We start from the raw sequence: 21,617 nt of genomic DNA, 5'->3' as shown, positions 1-21,617 counted from the left end.
ACTGTGTTTTTGGAGAGGAAGTCACTATGTGCAGCAAAAAGAATCTACATTAATTGTTTGGAATTTTTCTGCATAGGGAATCTTTCTCTTCATCCCTTTTATTATATTAGTATGTACTCATAGGTATTTATTTTGTACATTGGGTTTTAATCTAATATTACTTTCATTAAATTTGTTGCTCATTTGGTCCAGTTTGGCTATTAGGAGTTGTTTCAGTTGGATCGTGTGCCCCTTCGACATATCCCATTTACCTGTCTGTCTATGTATCTCTATCTATCCATCTATCTATCTATCTATCTATCTATCTATCTATCTATCTATCTGAGAATGAGAACATTTAATTACTTTTAGCACTGCAAGATGTACTACAAGGATCATTTCTGCCCCACTCGTAGAATTAGCCATTTCTCTGTGGTTCTTATTATTGGAGAATAATATTAGAAACCAAGATCTAGATAATAGGTGTGCTCATTGCCAAAAAGATATATAATTTCTTTTAGGCTTTCTCACAGAGCTGAGAAATACATATATGTATATTAATCCAAGTAAGATGGGAGCTGTAATTTTTTAGATGTCCCTTAGAAAATTAAAACACTTCCCCTCAATCCTGGTTTCTGAGAGATTTTTATCATCAGTGTGTGTTGAATTTTGTCAAATGAGTCTTATCATCATTGGACATAATCATATGATTTCTCCTCTTTTAGCCTGTTGAATGGTAAATTAAATTTATTCATTTTTAATGTTAAAATAGCACTGCATACTTAAAAGAAGTCTCACTTGGTTGCATGTATAATAATGTTTTTATATTATTTAATTAATTTCTAATATATTTTGAGTAGTTTTCCTTATTTTTTTCCATAAGAGATATTGGTCTGCAAATTTTTTTCTTGTAAAGACTTTGTATGCTTTTGGTATTAGGTAGTGCTTGCTTTATAGAATCAGATGGGAAGGAACTACTTGCTCTGCTTATATATTCTTGTTCTGAAGGAGATTATAGATAATTGGTACCATTTGGTTCTTAAATTATTGGTAGAATTCACCATTGAAACCACCTTAGTCTGGTATTTTCTTTTTTATTGTTATTAATTATTGATTCTATGTTTTAAATAGATGCAAGCCTGTTCAGATTGTCTGTTTCACTTTGTGACTTTTGATAGTTTACATTAAGGTATCAGTCCATTTTATCAAATTATGAAATTTGTAGGCATATATTGTTCATAATATTTCTATTTTTTAAGAAAGACTTTTTTAAAAAGAATTCTTTTATTCAAAGCAAAATTAAGAGTAAAGTACAGAGATTTTCTGTATACCTCCTGTCCCCACACATGTATGTCCTACGCCATTATTTTATTGTAGAGTTTCAGTTCTTTGTACATCTTGGATAACAGTCCTTTACCAGAAGTGTCTTCTGTAAATATTTTTTTTTCAGTCTGTGGCTTGTTTTTTTTTTATTCTATTGACATTGTCTTTTGCAGCAGAAGTTTTAAATTTTAATGAAGTTTTGCTTATAGAGTATTTCTTCTACATACTGTGCCTTTGGTGCTGTGTCTTTATAGTCCACACCATACCCAGGTTTTCTCCTGTGTTATCTTTTGGGGGTTCATAGTTTTGTTAATAGTATAAGGTGTGTGCCTAGAATTATTTGTGTGTGTGTGTGTGTGTAGATATCCAGCTGTTCTGTCACTATTTGTTTAAAAGGTTTATCTTTGCTCTATTGTATTACCTTTGGTCCTTTGTCCAAGATCAGTTGACTATATTTATTTGGCTGTCTCTCTGTGCTGTTCCATTGATGTATTCATCTGTTTTTTCTTTAATAACACACTGTCATGATTACTAATATTCTTTTTCTTATTCACTCAATGTTCATTAAATAAGTAGTGATAACCTTTCTTATATTTCTGATATTAGTAATTTGTCATTTCTTTCTTTTTCTTCTTGCCTAGTTTGGCTAGCGGTTACTCAATTTTAATAATCTATTAAAAAACCAGCTTTAATTGTCATTGATTTTTCTATATTATTTTATATTAATATTTCCAATTTCATCATGTTCTAATGTCTTTAGGCTAAAATTAATTTTTTCTCTAGTTTTATAAGCTGAAATCTTATATTATTTCTTTAAGGTCACCCTTCTTTTCTAATATATCCATTAAATGTTACAAATTTCTATTTATGCACTCCATTTAACCAATTTTGATAACCTGTATATTCATTTTAATTTGCTTTAAACTAATTTAAATTTATCTTGAAATTTAATTTTGACTCATATGTTATTTAGAAGACTTTGTTTCATCTCAAAATACTTGGAGATTTTTAAGCTGTATTTCTTGTATTGATTTTTCATTTAATTTTCTTGTGGTCTAAGGGTATACTTTGCATAATTTCCTTACTTTTAATTTTATTAAGGTGTACTTTGGCCCAGAATATGGTCTATATTGGTGAATATTTCTTGTGATCTGAAGCTAAAGTGTATTTTACTATTGTTCGATGAAGTATTATATAAATATTAATTATATCAACTTGATTGATAGTGATGTTTCAGTGAATTCTGATAGAATTGAAAAAAATAGATAATTCTACTTTTATAGTTGGAAAGTTTGACAAGGCTTTTTGATAAATTGACGGTTGATTAATCAAGCAGGCAGGAAATCAGTAAGATATTTTTGAAAAGCAAGGAGGCTTGAGTGGCTGGAGGAGAGTGATCATGTGGAGGAAATGTGTTAAATCTTGGGAGGGTAGGCAGACCATGTGGCCTGAAATGATATGTGAAGGAAGGGATTAATTTGGAGGAAAGATGATGAGCTCATTTTTTATAGATGATAAGTTCAAAGTGAATATTAGAGATTCAAGTGAAGATGTCAAATAGACATCTGGGATATTAGCATCTACATTTTACAGCCTCTAAGAAATACAATGCCTCTATGAAATTCTATTAAATAATCATCAATGACTGAACTTTTCATGCCCTCCCACGAGTGGGAAATGCATTATGAATGTCTTCCAGAATTAAGGCCCACTTGGGAATTTTTTTATCAATTGAAAATAGAGTAAATCAACATGATTTTTTTCTTATTCCTGCTTATCTTCAGCTTAAGGTAGGTGCAGAAGATGTTGAAGTTATTCTTTTTCCTTTGTTTTCTTTTATTTTTGTGGAAGTTATCCCTAACTAGGTTGAATGTTGAAAAGGAATACTAGTGTATGAAAATTGTGCCTATATTCAAGAGAAAAAATTGTTTGTGGACAATAGATTCTAAATACTTTGAGGAAGATTATCAAGGCATGAGGAATATAAATATATGATATGGTCAATGAAGGACTAGTCTGAATATTGTTGGTAAATTATTTGTTAGAGTACTAGTAAAAGTAAGTTCTGAAGACAGGAAGCATTAGTAAGAGCATATGATGCATGAATGAGTATACTGACACCTTATTGGACATGCTAGTAATGAAAAGGTGGGCTGTGGCTATAGATGTGAGTGGCTAACACAGGGTTGAAGACCACATCATTGAAAGAAAAGAGTTCAATTATGAAATTTTAGTATATTGGAGGAAGCATCAAAGTGGGTATTAAAATGACCAAGGATGAAGATAACAGTACTGAGCAAATGGAGAGTGACCCATATGCTAAAATCAACAAGGAATGAAATGTAGAGACCTGGATGGGGCTGCTTAAAAGGCAGAACAGAGTGAAGCAGCATCTAGTATAATCTGATAAAGTGCAAATCAAAATTCAAGAACTTTAAGGAGGAAAAGGGAAAGTGTTCTGGAACTAGGGATGAGGAATAGAAGGGTAACCTGCCCTGTCTTCAAGTTAAATTGTAGAGGTGTATAGAAAAAAATGATTGAATAACTTGACAAAATCACAGACGGCAGAGCTAAACTTACATTCAGATCTTCCTGTCTTGATAAGTATACTCTTTTCACTTCTTCTTGGCAATGTGAAAAAAATAAGAAAAGAGAAAAATTAACAAATGATTCATTGTTCAAACCTATTGTGAATGAGGCTGAGAAATGTAATGTCAAGTGGGACCAAGAAAATAAAATGGTCTGCTCAAGCCTTTTGCCCATTTTTTAATTGGGTTGTTTGTCTCCGTGGAGTGGATTCGTGAAATGGAGACAACTGTACTTGAACAACAGTCATCAATCAACCTAAAAAAAAAGAAAAGAAAATGAAATGGAGTTTTGAGTATCTCACCAATCTGCTACAGATAGATATAGTCTATTTACATTCTTATGAAAAAAAACAAAGTTCTGGGATAGGAGGGTGTGAAAAGGAAATTATGAAATTACATACAGATTTGTTGAGAAAAAAATAGGAAGAAGTATTTAAATATATCAGTGAGGCAGACAGGAAGCTGTCAGATGAGTTCAAAAATAAAAACAGCAACTTGTATGTCAAGAAATCTTGATCGATTTCAGTTGTTTGGCAGAGTTTCATTATTAATGCAGGACATGGACAACAGGGTGGGGAATGATTGTGGCAGTGGGACAGGGAGGGCAGGGGAGAGCAATGGGGGGAAAAATGGGACAACAGTAATAGAACAACAATAAAATAAAAAGATAACAATATTTTTAAATAAAAAAGAAAACGTTATAGAAAAATGTTAAAATAATATAATATGTTATTGTAGAATATGCCAATATAGAAAAATTTTAGAGTATAATGTTTAGAACAAGATTTAAGAGTCTCCCACATGTAAGATCACTATAGACTTTTGTTTTTCAGAAATATGAAAACACTTAGAAGTATGCCCTACTTTATGAGACGATGAGAAGTCCTGAAATGTATCTGAAATGAAACTGAAAGGAAAAACATTGTGTAGAAGATTACCTGCATAAGTAAATACTTAGCAGGGTAGTGAGGGCTAGACACCCAGTGTGGAATGAAACACAACTTGGAACAGTGGCATATATAGTTTCAATGTTACCTTTAGTTTCAATGTTTTTGGTGTCCCTTAGAGGTTAGGTAATACAGTATAAGTTGGTATAGCAAACAGGATTTGTTTTCTATAACATTTATATAAGAATATTTAGCTTTGAGAGATAAGCCTAAATCAGTCATTCTGGTTATTTCTCGCATATTCCACTAATACTAGTAATAGTTGAGATATTCTTGGGTATATTTTATTATGTACACAAGACTCATGGTAACTTAGTCTAACAAAATAATAGAAAAGTGAATGACATTTCTATGCATTGCAACCTTTAACAGATTTTTTAATATGTGTTTTCTGCCCTGCAAAAATGTTAACAATACATCTTAAGTAATGTTTACAAGAAAGCATAGTATTCATTACAGCATTTCATAAGTACTGGGCACATAATAAACAAAATAGAATCTTTTGCCTATTATACTATTTTTAAATAGCTATGTATTTTCATAAGAAAGTTTCTAAAAGGACTATAAAAACAGTCTCTACAGAACAATAGTTTTAGGGTATTTTGAAGTTTCTATTTTATTTTGTATCTCTGGATATTTTAATGTTTGTAAAATTAACATGTTTTGGACAAGAAGGGAAATAATATAATATATTAAAGGCTTATAAAAATGAAGAAAAATATAAAGAGGCCATGCCAAAAGTGATGAGTACACTATTTAAAACTTATTTTTTGCAATTTTTTTAACCACACACAAAGCAGATAAGAAATCACTGAAAATAGCAGCACCATATTCTTCAGCCCATGGTCCACAGTGAGCCAGTAATGTGTCAAATTCCTACAGCCCAGGTTCCCAAAGTAGGTCCTAGATACTCTGATGCCTTAGTCAGAAAGATCTTTCAAATCTACAAGGGACATCAAATTAAATCACTGGATGCCACACCTTTTTCTAGAATACCAAGAACTATAGGCATCTGGAATAATGGGGATTATGGGGAAATATAACAACTGAAATTGAGGTATAGAGTAAAATAATGTAACTATGGAATCCCAATCTTTACAATTTAGTAAAAAAGTGTTGAAGGATCTTGTGTTTTATTTATTTTTTAATTTTTCCAAATTTTGTAATTCATATTGAAGTTGCAGAATAATAATGGAGATTTATTTATTTATTTATCCTTTCAGTAGATTTAGTAATTTTTTATTTACATTTTACCATGCATGTATAATTCAGTATTTATTTTTTAGAATATTTTCAAAAGGCATCTTGTCAATTTTGCCCTAAATATTTCAATGTTTATCTACTAATTGGTATTTTCTTCTTTATAAACACACGACTATAAAAGTATCTTGCACAAAGTTATTGTCTTATTTAAGAAAAAGTAATACTTTAAAAGTACAACTTGCTAAACAAGCCATACTTAAATTTCAAATTTTTAAATAAAAAAATCCTTTATAACTTTCTTTTCTATGAATGATTCAATTATTTTTCATTCCCTGCATTTGGATATTTCATCTGTTCACTTTCATTGAGACTAGTTATTATGCCTTAATTTTTATAAGACTTTATTTATATATGGGAGGGCAAGGGAGGAAGCAAGAGAGGGAGATAAATTTTGATGCAAGAGAGAAAGATCATTTGGCTGCTTCTAGCACACACCCCAACTGGAACTGAACCTGCAGCTTAGGTAGTATCCTGACCTAGAATTGAACTGGTAACCTTACACTTTGCGATGGTACAATGCCGAACCAACTAATACACATGGGTCAATGTGTCTCAGGACAATGCTACCTTTTTAAGCAAAAAGGACAATGCCACCTTTTTAAGCAAAAAGGACAATGCCACCTTTTTAAGCAAAATTTTTATTTGAAAAGTTTTAGATTTCTGAGAATTTGAGGGAAGATGGCAGTGACATAGATGAGAGCAGAGTCCACTTCCCCCTGAGCACAAGGGGAAACACCTAGCTGATCTTCTGAGGAACACAGCCAACAGTATCCCAGCATATATGAAGATTGTAGACCAAAAATTATAGAGGACATTTAAAAGTCAGATGATCACAAAAAAGAGTAACTGGAAGCTATGAACCCCAGGATACCTGCTAGAAGAAGAAGCCCATTGAAAAAGGAACCACCAACAGATAATGACAGAAGAAGGTGAAGGAGGGAGTAGAAGCCACATTAACTCAACCCAGCACCTACCTTGAAATACAACTAAATGGTGGAGAAATTACTCAGAACAAACAGCCGAACAAGAGCAAGAGAGAATCCTCAACACCTTGTATACATGGAAGAACCAGCTTCCGCTCAACCTGTCCACACCTGAACAACAGAATTCAAGAGGTGGTGGATGGAGTGACCCTCAGTGAACCAGCTGGAGGGAAAGACCCACCAAAGAAAGACCCAACAACAATCAAAACCCAAGGACTTACAGAGAGCCAACATAAATGACAGCCCAAGACCAGTAAACTCAGGAGATGGAGACTGTACCACTGAATGTCACAGGTCTTCTACCATAGAAGTTCACACCATAAATTCAGGAAGTGAGAACAGATAAATTGAAGAAGCAGAGACTAACAAGAAGAGTCTTGCAAACAATGGGAAGGCAAAGAAACAATCCCCAAAAGAAAAGAAAGGAGGAAGCCTCAGAAAGAATTGTAAAAGAAACAGAGGGAAGTCAACTATCAGATACTGAGTTCAAAGCAATGGTTATAGGGAAGCTCAATGAGCTCACAGAGAATTACCAAAAACCACAGGGAAACTAAAATGAACTAGCTGCAAACTATATCAACATGAAAAAGGAAATAGAAACAATCAACAAGGGCCAAGAAGAATAAAAAATACAATTTCTGAATTGAAAAACAGAGTAGAAGGAATCAAAAATAGGCTAGATAAAGCAGAGAATCAGATCAGTGACCTGGAGGACAAGGTAGAAAAAACACCCAGAATGGGCAAAAAAAGAAAAAGAAGCTCAGAGAGAGTGAAGAGGGGTTAAGGAAAACACAAGACAACATGTAACGTAATAATAGATATATAATAGGGATACCAGAAGAAGAAGAAGAGCAAGGGATAGAAAACCTGTTTGAAAAAGTAATGATGAAAAACTTCCCTAATTTGATGAGAGAAAAAGTCACACAAATTCAGGAAACATAGAGAGTCCCAATCAAGAGGAACCCAAAGAGGCCCACTTCAAGATACATCATCATAATTAAAATGGCAAAATGCCAAGATAAAGAGAGAATCTTAAGGGCAACAAGGGAGAAACAAGAAGAAACTTGCAAAGAAGCCCTGATAAGACTAGCAGCTGAATTCTTAATGGAAATATTTCAAGCCAGAAGGGAATGGAAGGCAATATTCTGAGCAATGAGAACCAGAGGACTGCAACCAAGACTACTTTACCCATCAAGGCTCTCAATTAAAATGGAAGGCCAAATAAGGAGTTTCTCAGACAAAAGAAGACTCAAAGAATATACCTCCTCCAAACCAGCTCTGCAAAAGATGCTAACAGGTCTGCTTTAAGAACAGGGGGAAAAGAGTAAGAGAGAGAGCAAGGAACACAGGTATGAAAAAATGGCAATGAATAAGTACCTATCATAATAACCTTAAACATAGATGGATTAAATGCCCCCCATCAAAAGACACAGAATAGCAGAATGGATAAGAAAACATGATCCACACATATGCTGCCTACAAGAGACCCACTGAAGAACAAATTACCTACACCGACTGAAAGTGAAGGGCTGAAAACAAATATTCCAAGCAAATGAACAGGAAAAAAAAAAGCCAGGGTAGCAATACTCATATCAGACAAAATAGACTTCAAAAAAAAGGGTCCTAAAGAGAGACCCAGAATGTCACTTCATAATATTCAAGGGAAGTATTATGTCTCCATCAAGAAAACATAAACATTGTATATGTACCCAGCATAGGAGCACCCAAATACACAAAGAAAATCTTGGAGGACTTCTAGGAAGATATTGACAGCAACACAATTATAGTAGGGGATTTAAACACCCCATTGTCAACAATGGATAGATCTTCCAAACAAAATGTCAACAAAGATATTGTGTCATTGAACAATGCCCTAGATCAAATGAACTTAACTAATACATATAGAGCCTTTCATCCCAAAGAAGCTAAATACACATTCTTTTTAAATGTACATGGAACATTATCAAAGATAGACTACTTGATAGGACACAAAAGAGCCTCAACAAATTCAAGAAAGTTGAAATCACATCAAGCAGTTTCTCTGACCACAAGGAACTGAAACTGGAAACCAACATCAAGGAAGAAAAACTCAAAAACACCCAGACTCATGGAGATTGAATAGCATACTATTAAAGAATGAATGTGTCAAGAATGAGATTTGGTACGAAATCAAAAAGTTTCTGGAAACAAATAAAAATGAACTCACAACAATCCAAAACTTCTGGGACACAGAAAAGGTAGTCCTGAGAGGGGAGTTCATAGTGATATAGGCCTACCTAAAAAAAATAGAAGCATTTAAAATAAACAACCTAACCCTATGCCTACAAGAACTTGAGGAGTAATAACAAAGACAGCCCAGAGCAAGTAGAAGAAAAGAAATAACCAAGATCAGGGTAGTATTAAATGACAAAGAGAATAAAAGCACAATTCTAAGGATCAATGAATCCAGGAGCTGGTTCTTTGTAAAGATAAACAAAATTGACAAGCCTTTAAGCAGGCTATTAAGAAAAAAGAGAGGGGACACAAATAAACACAATCAGAAATGAAAGAGGAGAGATTACAACTGACCCCACAGAAATACAAAGAACTGTAAGAAATTACTATGAAGAACTGTGTGCCAAGAAATTTGAAAACCTGGGTGAAATGGACCAGTTTCTTGAAAAATATAGTCTTCCAAAACTGAATGAAGAAGAAGCAGAAAACCTGAACAGTCCAATAAGAACTTATGATATTGAAACAGTAATCAAAATCTTCCAAGACACAAAAGCCCTGGACCTGATAGTTTCAGAGGAAAATTTTACAAAGCAATTAAGGGAAAACTAACCCACATCCTCCACAGATTACTCCAAAAAATTCAAGAAGATGAAAGAACCCCAAACCCTTTTTATGAAGCCAGTATCATCCTAATCTCAAAACCAAATAAAGACACAAGAAAGAAAGATATCAGGCCAATATCACTGATAAACATAAATGATAAAATCCTCTACAAAATATTGGCAAACCACATCAAGCAATATGTTAAAAAGATCACACATCATGATCAAGTGGGATACATCCCAGGGATGAAAGGATGATATAATATTCACAAATCAATAAACATAATACACCAAATAAACAAAACAAAAGACAAAAATCATATGATTATATCAATAGATGTGGAAAAAGCATTTGATAAGGTACAACACCCACTTATAAAAACACTCAGCAAAGTGGGAATAGAGGGAGCATTCCTCAACATAATAAAGGCCACATATCAGACACCTATAGCTAACATCATGCTCAATGGACAAAAATTTAGAGCTTTTCCAGTAAGATCAGGAACAAGACAAAGATGTCTGCTTTTACCACTCCTATTCATCATAGTACTGGAAGTCCTAGCCACAGCAATCAGACAATACAAGGGAAAAAAGGCATCCAAAATGGAAAGGAGGAGGAAAAACTGTCATTGTTTGCAAATGACATGATAGTGTACATAAAAAAAACCCCTATAGACTCCACCAATAAACTTTTGGGAATCACCCTAACTGGTTTCAGAAGCTGTAATTCCCTATGGCTAAAGCTCAGTTAAAAAAACCTTGGAACCATAAGCCATTAAGGAGACAAAGTTTATCTTCCTTGTAAGGGCACCGCCTCTGCCCCCTTTTACTTTACTCTGGTTGTTTCCCAGCTGGATGACTGGTTAGCCAATGATGGGTAAGATTCCTCACAGAAGGGATGACCTATGACAAGCATGGTCATGAAGGGGTCTTCAGGGAAGGACTTGGGGTTATAGAAGAAGGGAGTGATGATCCCTCACCCCTCAGTTTTAACATAGCCTGAGTCCTCATTTTGTGTGCAAGAACTCTCCTAATGTCTTGGCTGCCTTACTTCCCCTACTCAACTTAAGCCTGAAACAATGCTGGAGAAGAGCGTGACTCTATGCTTCAAAGGGTGGCTTCCCTGGGGTGATCAGGCCTAAGAAAGAATGTATAAAATCCTTTGAAACCTGCTTAGTTAAGAATACCCTCAATTTAACCGATAAGGGTCTAAGCATTAAATGAGTTTGTTCCCCAAAGTTTTATGGCCCTTTAGCTATCTGACCCTGGTTCAAAATAAGCCCTGAGTTTTTTTTTTAAAGATACACTCATATCATTTGAGCTTTTTTTTTTTAAAGATTTTATTTATCTTTAGAGGGGAAGGGGGGAAGGAGAGAGGGAGAGAAATATCAATGTATGGTTGCCTTTTGTGTGTCCCCTGCTGGGAACTGGCCTGCAGGGAACTGGCCTGCAACCCAGGCATGTGTCCTGACTGGGAATCGAACCGCGATAGTGTGGTTCCCAGGCCCGCGCTCAATCCACTGAGCTACACCAGCCAGGGCAGTTTTTTTAATGTTACCTATTGTTTTATCATTTCTGCCTGACAATGATTGATGAGCTTTACATATACACTCTGTATTCCTATGCAAATTAGACCCCATAAAAACCCATTGAGGAACAGGCTCGTAGTCCTCCTTTGAGAGATTGGTCACCTTTTTCTTCCCTAGTATATCATGCCTTGGTAGACTTATTCTCATCTGTGGTGGATGGTGGGCTTGGTGTGCAAAGTTTCCCCACAAAAATCTGCTCGACCTAATAAATGAATTTGTCAAAACACTGGGATACAAAGTTAATACTGAGAAATCAAAGGGATTTTGGTATACCAACAATGAACTATCAGAAAGAGAAATCAGGGAAAAAAATCCCATTTGATATAGCCTCAAGAAAAATAAAATACCTAGGAATAAACCTAACCAAGGAAGTAAAAGACCTATCCTCAGAAAACTACATAACACTAAAGAAAGAAATTAAGGAAGACACAAATGAAAACATATACTATGTTCATGGATGGGTAGAATTAATGTCATCAAAGTCTCCATACTACCCAAGGCAGTTTATAGATTCAATGCAATACCTATTAAAATACTAATGGCATATTTCACAGATTTAGAACAAACACTTCAAACATGTATATGGAACCATAAATAACCCTGAAAACTGCAGCAATTTTGAGAAAGAAGAACAAAGCAGGAGGTATCACAATACCCGATATCAAACTGTATTACAAGGCTGCTGTAATCAAAGCATCCTGGTACTGGCATAAAAATAGACACATCAACCAATGGAACAGAAGAGAGAGCCCATAAATTAACCCAAGTCTCTATGGTCAATTAATATTTGACAAAGGGGGAAGAAGCATAAAATGGAGTAAAAATAACCTCTTCAACAATTGGTGTTGGGAGATCTGGACAGCTACATGCAATAAAAATGAAATTCAATAACCAACTTATACCATACACAAAAATAAATTCAATGTGGATAACATACTTAAATATAAGTCCTGACACTATAAAAGTCCTAGAGGAAAACATTGGCAGGAAAATCTCAGACATTCCATGCAGCAACATCTTCACTGATATGTCCGTCCCCTAAAGCAAGGGGCATAAATGAAAGAATAAACAAATGGGACCTCATCAAATAAAAAAACCTTCTGCATGACTAAAGAAAACAGCATTAAAATGAAAAGAGAGCCACCTATATGGGAAAACATATTTTCCAATGATACCTTAGAGAAGGGTATGGTCTCCAAAATATATAAAGAACTCCTAGGACTCCACTCCAGGAAGACAAAAAACCCAACTAAATATGGACAAAAAACTCAAACAGACACTTCTTCAAGGAGGATATACAGAGGTCCCAGAAATATGTGAAAAAATGCTTACCATCACTAGCCATCAGAGAGATGCAAATTAAAACCACAATGAGATACCACCTCACACTGGTCAGAATGTTCATCATAAACAAATCAACAAGCAAGTATTGGAGAGGTTGCCGAGAAAAGGGAACCCTCGTGCACTGTTGGTGGGAATGCAGACTGGTGCAGCCACTATGAAAAACAGTGTGGAATTTCCTCCGAAAACTAAAAATGGGACTGACCTTTAACCCAGCAATTCCACCACTGGGATTATACCCTAAGAACCCTGAAACACCAATCCAAAAGAACCTATGCACCCCAATGTTCTCAGCAGCACAATTTACAATAGCCACATGCTGGAAGCAGCCTAGGTGCCATCAGTAAATGAGTAGATAAAAAAACTGTGTGGTACATTTACACAATGTAATTCTATGCAGCAGAGGGAAAGAAGGAGTTCCTACCCTCTGCAATAGTATGGAAAAACTGGAGAGTATTGTGCTAAGTGAAATAAGCTAGGCAGTGAGGGACAAATACCATATGATCTCACCTTTAACTGGAATGTAAACAACAAAAGAAAAAGGCAAACAAAATATAACCAGAGACATTGAAATTAAGAACACTCTAACAATAGCCAAAGGGAAGTAGGGAGGGGATGGTGTGGAGAAGGGTTTTCAGGAACTACTATAAAGGACACATGGACAAAACCAAGGGGGAGGATGGAAGCAGGGAGGAGGTGGGTTTGGCTGGGGTGGTGGGGAGTGGCAGGCAGAAAATACAGACAATTGTAACTGAACAAAAATTAAGTAATTTAAAAATAAATATGTTTTAGATTTCTAAAAAAATTTTTGAAGATAGCGTAGAGTTTGAGTTCTCATATACTGAACACTGTTTTCCTTATAGACATTTATATAAGTATGGTAAATTTGATACAAACAGTGAATTAATATTGATACATTATTATTAACTGAGTCATGAATATTTAGATTTTCATAGTGTATTTTTTTCCTAAGCTTTTTATGTTCCAGAATCCCAGCCAGGATAAATTTAGTTACCAAACTTTTTTCAGGTCTACAGTTTATTTTCAAATAGTTCAGAAAAAAATATTTACATCTATATTTATCTTTCTTTTTTTTTTTATTTAGTTACTTTTCAAGTACATTTTTTTTTCTCTTCCCCCCCCCCCCCCGCCCGATCTCCCCCCTCCCTCCCATTCCCCCCCCCCCCCAGTCCTCATCTCTGTGTCTTTCATACTTGTTCCTCGAAATCCCTCCCCCTTTTTCCCCTTAAGTTCCCTTCCCTCTCCCCTCTGGTCGCTGCCCACTTGTTCTCTATTTCAGCGTCTTTGTTTTTATTCTGTTTGCTTGTTTGTTTTATTCTTTAGCTTCCTGTCAAAGGTGAGATCATATGGTATTTGTCCTTCAATGCCTGGCCTATTTCACTCAGCATAATGCTTTCCAGTTCCATCCATGTTGTTGCAAAAGGTAGTAGCTCCTTCTTTCTCTCTGCTGCATAAAATTCCATGGTGTATATGTACCACAATTTTTGGATCCATTCATTTACTGATGGGCACCTAGGTTGCTTCCAACTCTTGGCTATTGTAAATTGTGCTGCTATGAACATTGTGGTGCATAGGTTCTTTGAAATTGATGTTTTAGGATTCTTGGGGTATAATCCTAGCAGTGGAATTGCTGGGTCAAAAGGCAGGTCAATTTTTATTTTTCTGAGAAAATTCCATACTGTTTTCCATAATGGTTGTACCAGTCTGCAATCCCACCAACAGTGAACTAAGGTCCCCTTTTCCCCACAACCTCTCCAACATTTGTTGTTTGTTGCTTTGTCTATTATAGCCATCCTGACTGGTGTGAAGTGGTATCTCATTGTGGTTTTAATTTGCATCTCTCTGATAGCTAACGATATTGAGCATCTCTTCATGTGTCTCTGGATATTCTGTATGTCCTCTTTAGAGAAGTGTCTGTTCAAGTCCTTTTCCCATTTTTTAATTGGGTTCGATGTCTTCCCAGAGTGGAGTCGTGTAAGTTCTTTGTATATTTTGGAGATTAAACCTTTGTCTGAGGTATCATTGGCAAATATGTTTTCCCATACAGTTGGTTGTCTTTTTAATTTAATACTGTTTTCTTTAGCCATGCAGAAGCTTTTTATTTTGATGAGATCCCATTTGTTTATTCTTTCCTTTATATTCCTTGCTCTAGGGCACATATCCGTAAAAATGTTGCTGCGTGGAATATCTGAGATTTTCTTGCCAATGTTCTCCTCTAGGACTTTAATGGTGTCATGGCTTATATTTAAGTCTTTTATCCACCTTGAATTTATTTTGGTGTATGGTGTAAGTTGGTGCTCAAGTTTCATTTTTTTGCACGTAGCTGTCCAGTTCTCCCAACACCATTTGCTGAAGAGGCTATCTTTACTCCATTTTATGTTACTGCCCCCTTTGTCGAATATTAATTGACTGTAGAGAGTTGGGTTGATTTCTGGGCTCTCTGTTCTGTTCCATTGGTCTATGTGCCTGTTTTTATGCCAGTACCAGGCTGTTTTGATTACAGTGGCTTTGTAATACAGTTTGATATCGGGTATTGTGATCCCTCCTACTTTGTTCTTCTTTCTCAAAAGAGCAGCTGCTATTCGGGCTCGTTTATGATTCCATATAAGTTTTTGAAGTGTTTGTTCTATGTCTGTGAAATATGCCATTGGTACTTTAATAGGTATTGCATTGAATCTGTATATTGCTTTGGGTAGTATGGACATTTTGATGATGTTAATTCTTCCAATCCATGAACACGGTATATGTTTCCATTTGTTTGTGTCTTCCTTAATTTCTTTCTTCAGTGCTGTGTAGTTTTCTGCATACAGGTCTTTTACCTCTTTGGTTAGGTTTATTCCCAGATATTTTATTTTTCTTTTTGCTATATCGAATGGGATTTTTTCCTTGATTTCTGCTTCTGCTGATTCATTGTTTGTATACAAAAATGCCTTTGATTTCTGGATATTGACTTTGTATCCTGCTGTTTTGCCAAATTCATTAATTAGTTTGAGCAGTTTTTGGGTAGAGTCTATAGGATTTTCCATGTACACTATCATGTCATCTGCAAACAGTGACAATTTTGTTTCCTCCTTTCCTATTTGGATGCCTTTTATTTCCTTTTCCTGCCTGATCGCTGTGGCCAAAACTTCCAATACTATATTGAATAGGAGTGGTGAAAGTGGACATCCTTGTCTTGTTCCTGATCTTAGTGGAAAAGCTTTTAGTTTTTGCCCATTGAGTATGATATTGTCTGTAGGTTTCTCATAAATGGCCTTTATTATATTGAGGAATGTTCCCTCTATTCCCATTTTGCTGAGTGTTTTTATCATAAATGGGTGTTGTACCTTATGGAAAGCTTTTTCTGCGTCTATTGATATGATCATGTGGTTTTTGTCTTTGCTTTTGTTTATGTGATGAATTACATTTACTGTTTTGCGAATGTTGAACCATCCTTGCATCCCTGGGATGAATCCCACTTGGTCAGGGTGTATAATCTTTTGGATATATTGTTGGATGCGATTTGCTAATATTTTGTTGAGGATTTTAGCGTCTATGTTCATCAGCGATATTGGCCTGAAGTTTTCTTTCTTTGTTGTATCTCTATCTGGTTTTGGAATTAGGATGATGCTGGCTTCATAAAAGGAGTTAGGGAGTTTTCCATCCTTTTGGATTTTTTTGGAATAGTCTGTGAAGAATGGGGGTTAGCTCTTCCTTAAATGCTTTGTAGAATTCTCCTGTGAATCCATCTGGTCCAGGGCTTTTGTGTGATGGGAGTTTTTTGATTACTGCTTCAATTTCTTTTGCTGTTATTGGTCTATTCAGCTGTTCTACTTCTTTTTCATTGAGTTTTGGGAGATTATATTTTTCTAGAAATGTGTCCATTTCCCCTAGGTTCTCAAATTTCTTGGCATACAGTTCTTCATAGTAATTTCTTACAATCCTCTCTATTTCTGTGGTATCAGTTGTAATCTCTCCTCTTTCATTTCTGATTGTGTTTATTTGTGTCCGTTCCCTTCTTTTCTTGATGAGCCTACTTAAAGGCTTGTCTATTTTGTTTATTTTTTCAAAGAACCAACTCCTGGATTCATTGATCTTTAGAATTGTACTTTTAGTCTCTATGTCATTTAGTTCTGCTCTGATCTTAGTTATTTCCTTCCTTCTACTTGCTTTGGGCTGTTTTTGTTGTTGTTCCTCGAGTTCTTGCAGGCGTAGAGTAAGTTCATTTGTTTGAAATGTTTCTGTTTTCTTTAGGTAGGCCTGTATTGCTATAAACTTCCCTCTCAGGACTGCCTTGGCTGTATCCCATAAGTTTTGGGTTGTTGTGAGATCATTTTCATTTGTTTCCAGAAACTTTTTGATTTCTTCCCTAATTTCATTCTTGACCCATTCATTGTTTAATAGCATACCGTTCAGTCTCCATGATTTTGGGTGTTTTGGGTTTTTTCCTTTGGGGTTGGTTTCCAGTTTCAGTCCCTTATGGTCAGAGAAAATGCTTGGTTATATTTATCTTTCTATAAAATAAATAATGATAAAGCAAATATAGCAAAATGTTAACAATTACTGAAACTAGGTAACGTGCAAATGGGAGTGCTTTGTACTAATCTTGTAACATATCTGTAAGCTTAAAAGTGTTTGAAAATTAAGATAATAATCAAACCAATAGACCACAATAGTAAGTGACTGGGAAGATGACCCCAGACATTCACACTCAGCTCCATTCTCTAATTATGTTACGCTTCTCCCATTTTGAAGGTCACTTTTCTTTAAAGTATAGTGGTTTGAACATTTTTCTTGATTTATTTTTTATATTATTTTTATAATAGTGTTTACACTATTATATATATCTCCATCCCCCACTATACCTACCTCCTCACTATCTTGGATCCCTCTTCCCTGTGACCAACATTACACTGTAGTCTGTGTCCATGGGTTTGGCATATGTGTTCTTTGGCTAATCCTTTCACCATTGTGCATCCAGTCATCCTCACCTCCCTCTCCTCTGAGAGCTGTCAGTTTGTTCCATGAATCCATGCCTCTGTTTCTGTTTTGATAGTCAGTTTATTTTATCTATTAGATTCCACATATGTCTGAAATTGTATGGCATTTGTCATTTACCAACTTGTTTATTTCACTTAGCATAATAATCTCCAAGTCCATGCGAGCTGTCACAAAAGGTAAGAGTTTCTTCTTCTTCTTTTTCCTCCTTCTCCCCTTCTTCCTCCTCCTCTTCTTCTTCTTCTTCTTCTTCTTCTTCTTCTTCTTCTTCTTCTTCTTCTTCTTCTTCTTCTTCTTCTTCTTCACATCTGTGTAGTATACCATTGTGTGGATGTATTAGGTTGGCCAAAAAGTCCATTTAGCTTTTTCCGTAAAATAAGAGACATATTTTTCATTTTCACTAATAACTTTACTGATATGAATATTTTGAATATGATGGCTATCTCCTGCATGATAGAACATTGTTCTCAATTAATGTCTCAATTTGATCACTATCAACTTCAACTGGTCTACCTGACCATGGAGCACAGTCCAGCAAGAAATATCCATCATGAAATTTTGCAAACCACTTTTGAAACATTTAATCTGTCACAGCACCTTCTCCATATACTGCACAAATCTATTTTTGTGTTTCAGTTGCATTTTTACCTTTCTTAAAATAATAAAGCGTAATATGCTGAAGTTATTGTATATTTTCTTCCATCTTCAGTATTAAAATGGCTGTACAAAAATTCACTAAGTTTGATGTTTTTTTCCACACATGCTGATATGACAGTTGTCACAATACAATCTAACAAAATTGTTTCAGATGAAGTTAAAGACAACAAAGTTCTATTAGAGCCATCTTATAAGAGGTGGGGGAAACAAAAAAAAAACTTTTTTGGCCAACCCAGTACTACAGCTTTTTTTACCTACTCATTTGTTTCCAGATCTTGGCTATTATAAATAATACTGCAATAAACATAGGGGTGCATATATTCTTTCAAATTGGTGTTTCAGGATTTTAGAATATATTCCCAGATGTGGGATTGCTGGGTCCATAGGCAGACCCATTTTTAATTTGAGGAAACATCATACTCTTTCGACAGTGGCTAGAGCAGTTTGCATTTCCACCAACAGGGTACTAGTGGCCCCTTTTTTCTCACATTCTCACCAGTACTTATTGTTTGTTGATTTATTGGTGATAGCCATTCTTACCAGTGTGAAGTGATATCTCATTGTGGTTTTAGTTTCCATTTCTCTGCTGCTATCATATGTCTATTGGTCATCTTTATGTCCTCTTTGGAGGAGTGTTTATTCAGGTCCTTTGCCCATCTTTAATTGGATTGTTTGTCTTCCTGGTTTTGAGTTGTACAAATTCTCCATATATTTTGGAAATTAACCCCTTATCAGATTTATCATTAACAAATATGCTCTCCCATACAGTGGGTTTCCCTTTCATTTTGTTGATGGTTTCTTTTACTGTGCAGAAACTTTTTAATTTATGTAGTTCCATTGGTTTATTTTTCCCTTTGTTTACCTTGCCCTAGGGAATGTATTGGCAAAAATATTGCTGTGAGAGATGTCTAAGATTTTACTAGCTATGTTTTGTTTTAGTGTTGGTATGGTTTTGCTACTTACACTTAAGTCTGTTTATCCATTTTGTGTTTATTCTTATGCATGGTCTAAATTGGTGATTTAGGTTTTTAAAATTATTTTTCATGAAACTGTACATTTTTCCTAACATCATTTATTGAGGAAACTGTCTACTCCATTGTAGGCTCTTAGCTCCTTTGTGAAATATTACTTCACCATAAAGACATAGTTTGACTTCTGGGCTCTCTGTTCTTTTTCATTGATCTATATGCTTTCTCTTATGTGAATACCAAGATGTTTTGATTATGATGGACTTGTACTAGAGTTTGATGTCAGATATTGTGATGCCTTCAACTTTGTCCTCTTTTGTGATTTTATGTAATTTTTTGGAATATTTGTTCTAGGTCTGAGAAATATGTCATTGGCCATTTTAATGATATCAGTTCTTCCAGTCCATGAACACAATATGGGCTTCTACTTATTTGTGTGTTCCTCAATTTCTTTCATCAGTGTTCCATAGTTTTCTGAGTACAGGTCTTTTACCTTCTCGGTTAAAATTATTTCTAGGTACATTATTTTTGATGTTTTAATAGTAAATGTAATTGCCTTATTAGTTTCTCTTTCTGATGGTTCATTATTGGTATATAAAAATTCCTGAATATTAATTTGTGTTCTGCTACTTTGCCATATTTATTTATTAGATCTAGTAGCAAACAAAAGTCCTGGACCAGATGGCTTCACAGGTGAATTCTATTGAACATCCAAAGTAGCAGTAGCACCTTCTAATACCATTCCAAAAAAAGGAGGAAGGGAAGACTCCCATGCTCATTTTACAAGGCCAGCATAATCCTAATTCCAAAAAGAGAAAAAAACACTACAAAGAAAGAGAATTATAGGCCAATATCCCTGGTGAATATAGATGCTAAAATCCCCAACAAAATATTATGAAACTAAATCCAGCAACACATTAAAAATATATACCATGATCAAGTGAGATTTATCCCAGGGATGCAAGGTATATCTAATATTCTGAACTCAAGAAATAAAATGCATCACATAAAATGAAAAATAATAATCACACAATCATATCAATAGATGCAGAAATAGCATTTGATAAAATTCAGCACCAAACTGTAATAAAAACTCTCAATAAAGTGAGGATATAGGAATACATCAAGATAATAAAGGTTTTATATGAAAAGCCTATAGCCAACATCATACTCAATGGGCAAAACCTAAAAGTGTTTCCCTTAGGATTACAAACAAAACAGGGTTGTCTGCTTTTACCGCTCTTATTCAACATAGTCCTGGTAGTTGTGGCCATAACAATCAGACAAGAAAAAGAAAAAAATGCATGCAAACTAGAAAGGAGAAAGTAAAACTGTCATTATTCATAGATGACATAATATTCTACATAAAAAATTCTTAAAACTACACCAAAAAACTTTTAGATCTAATAGTTATTTTATTTTTATGGTATAGAGTAAGTGGAGGCAGTCTGGATTCCTCACCCGGGTGTCTGGGTAACTAAGGGAAGCAGTGTTCCCACAGCACTGAATGGGCTTGATAAGTGGTTTTCTCATAGCCTTGAGACTGGCTCCAATAGACTGCTGCCATAAGATGAAGTGGGCTTGCATGTGCAGAGTTATGCTATGTTATATAATTTTCTGGCTGGAAGCAGGCTTCATTTGCCTCTACTACTTAAGCAAGTAGGGTTTTCTCACTAGAGGAAATGCAGCTTGCAAACGTGTGTCTCGCTCACCTGTGAATAAAGGCATGTCAAGCATCTCCACAGCTCAGCACATTTTCTTTTGTATCCCCAGAGCAAGAGTGACCTGCAAGGCCTTGGCAGGCTGTAACATATATGGGCTCCTTTTAGCTGTGAAAGTTTCACAATCTTTCTCTGTTTTGATAACCTAAACAACTTTTAGAATTATTGGTTAGATTTTGGTAGAATTTTCCTTCACTGGGAATTGTCTGATTTTTTGGTCATAATTTTATAGTGGTTATTGGCTTTTATTGCTATATCCTCAAGTTCAGATTCTATTCACAGCTGTGTATAGTCCACCAGTTCCACCAAAGGATTTCTTCAAAATTGTTCATTTCTGTTACAGTGCTTTTGATTTCTGGTATTTTTGTTTGCTTGGTTAGTTGGTTATTTCTTCTTTCTTCCTTTCATCTCTCTCTCTCTCTCTCTCTGCTGGCATTGTCCATG

Source organism: Artibeus jamaicensis, unplaced genomic scaffold (genome assembly GCF_021234435.1).
Source record: "Artibeus jamaicensis isolate MK-2021 breed Jamaican fruit bat unplaced genomic scaffold, CSHL_Jam_final scaffold_1964, whole genome shotgun sequence".
Lineage (NCBI taxonomy): Eukaryota > Metazoa > Chordata > Mammalia > Chiroptera > Phyllostomidae > Artibeus > Artibeus jamaicensis.
This window is presented reverse-complemented; position numbering follows the sequence as displayed.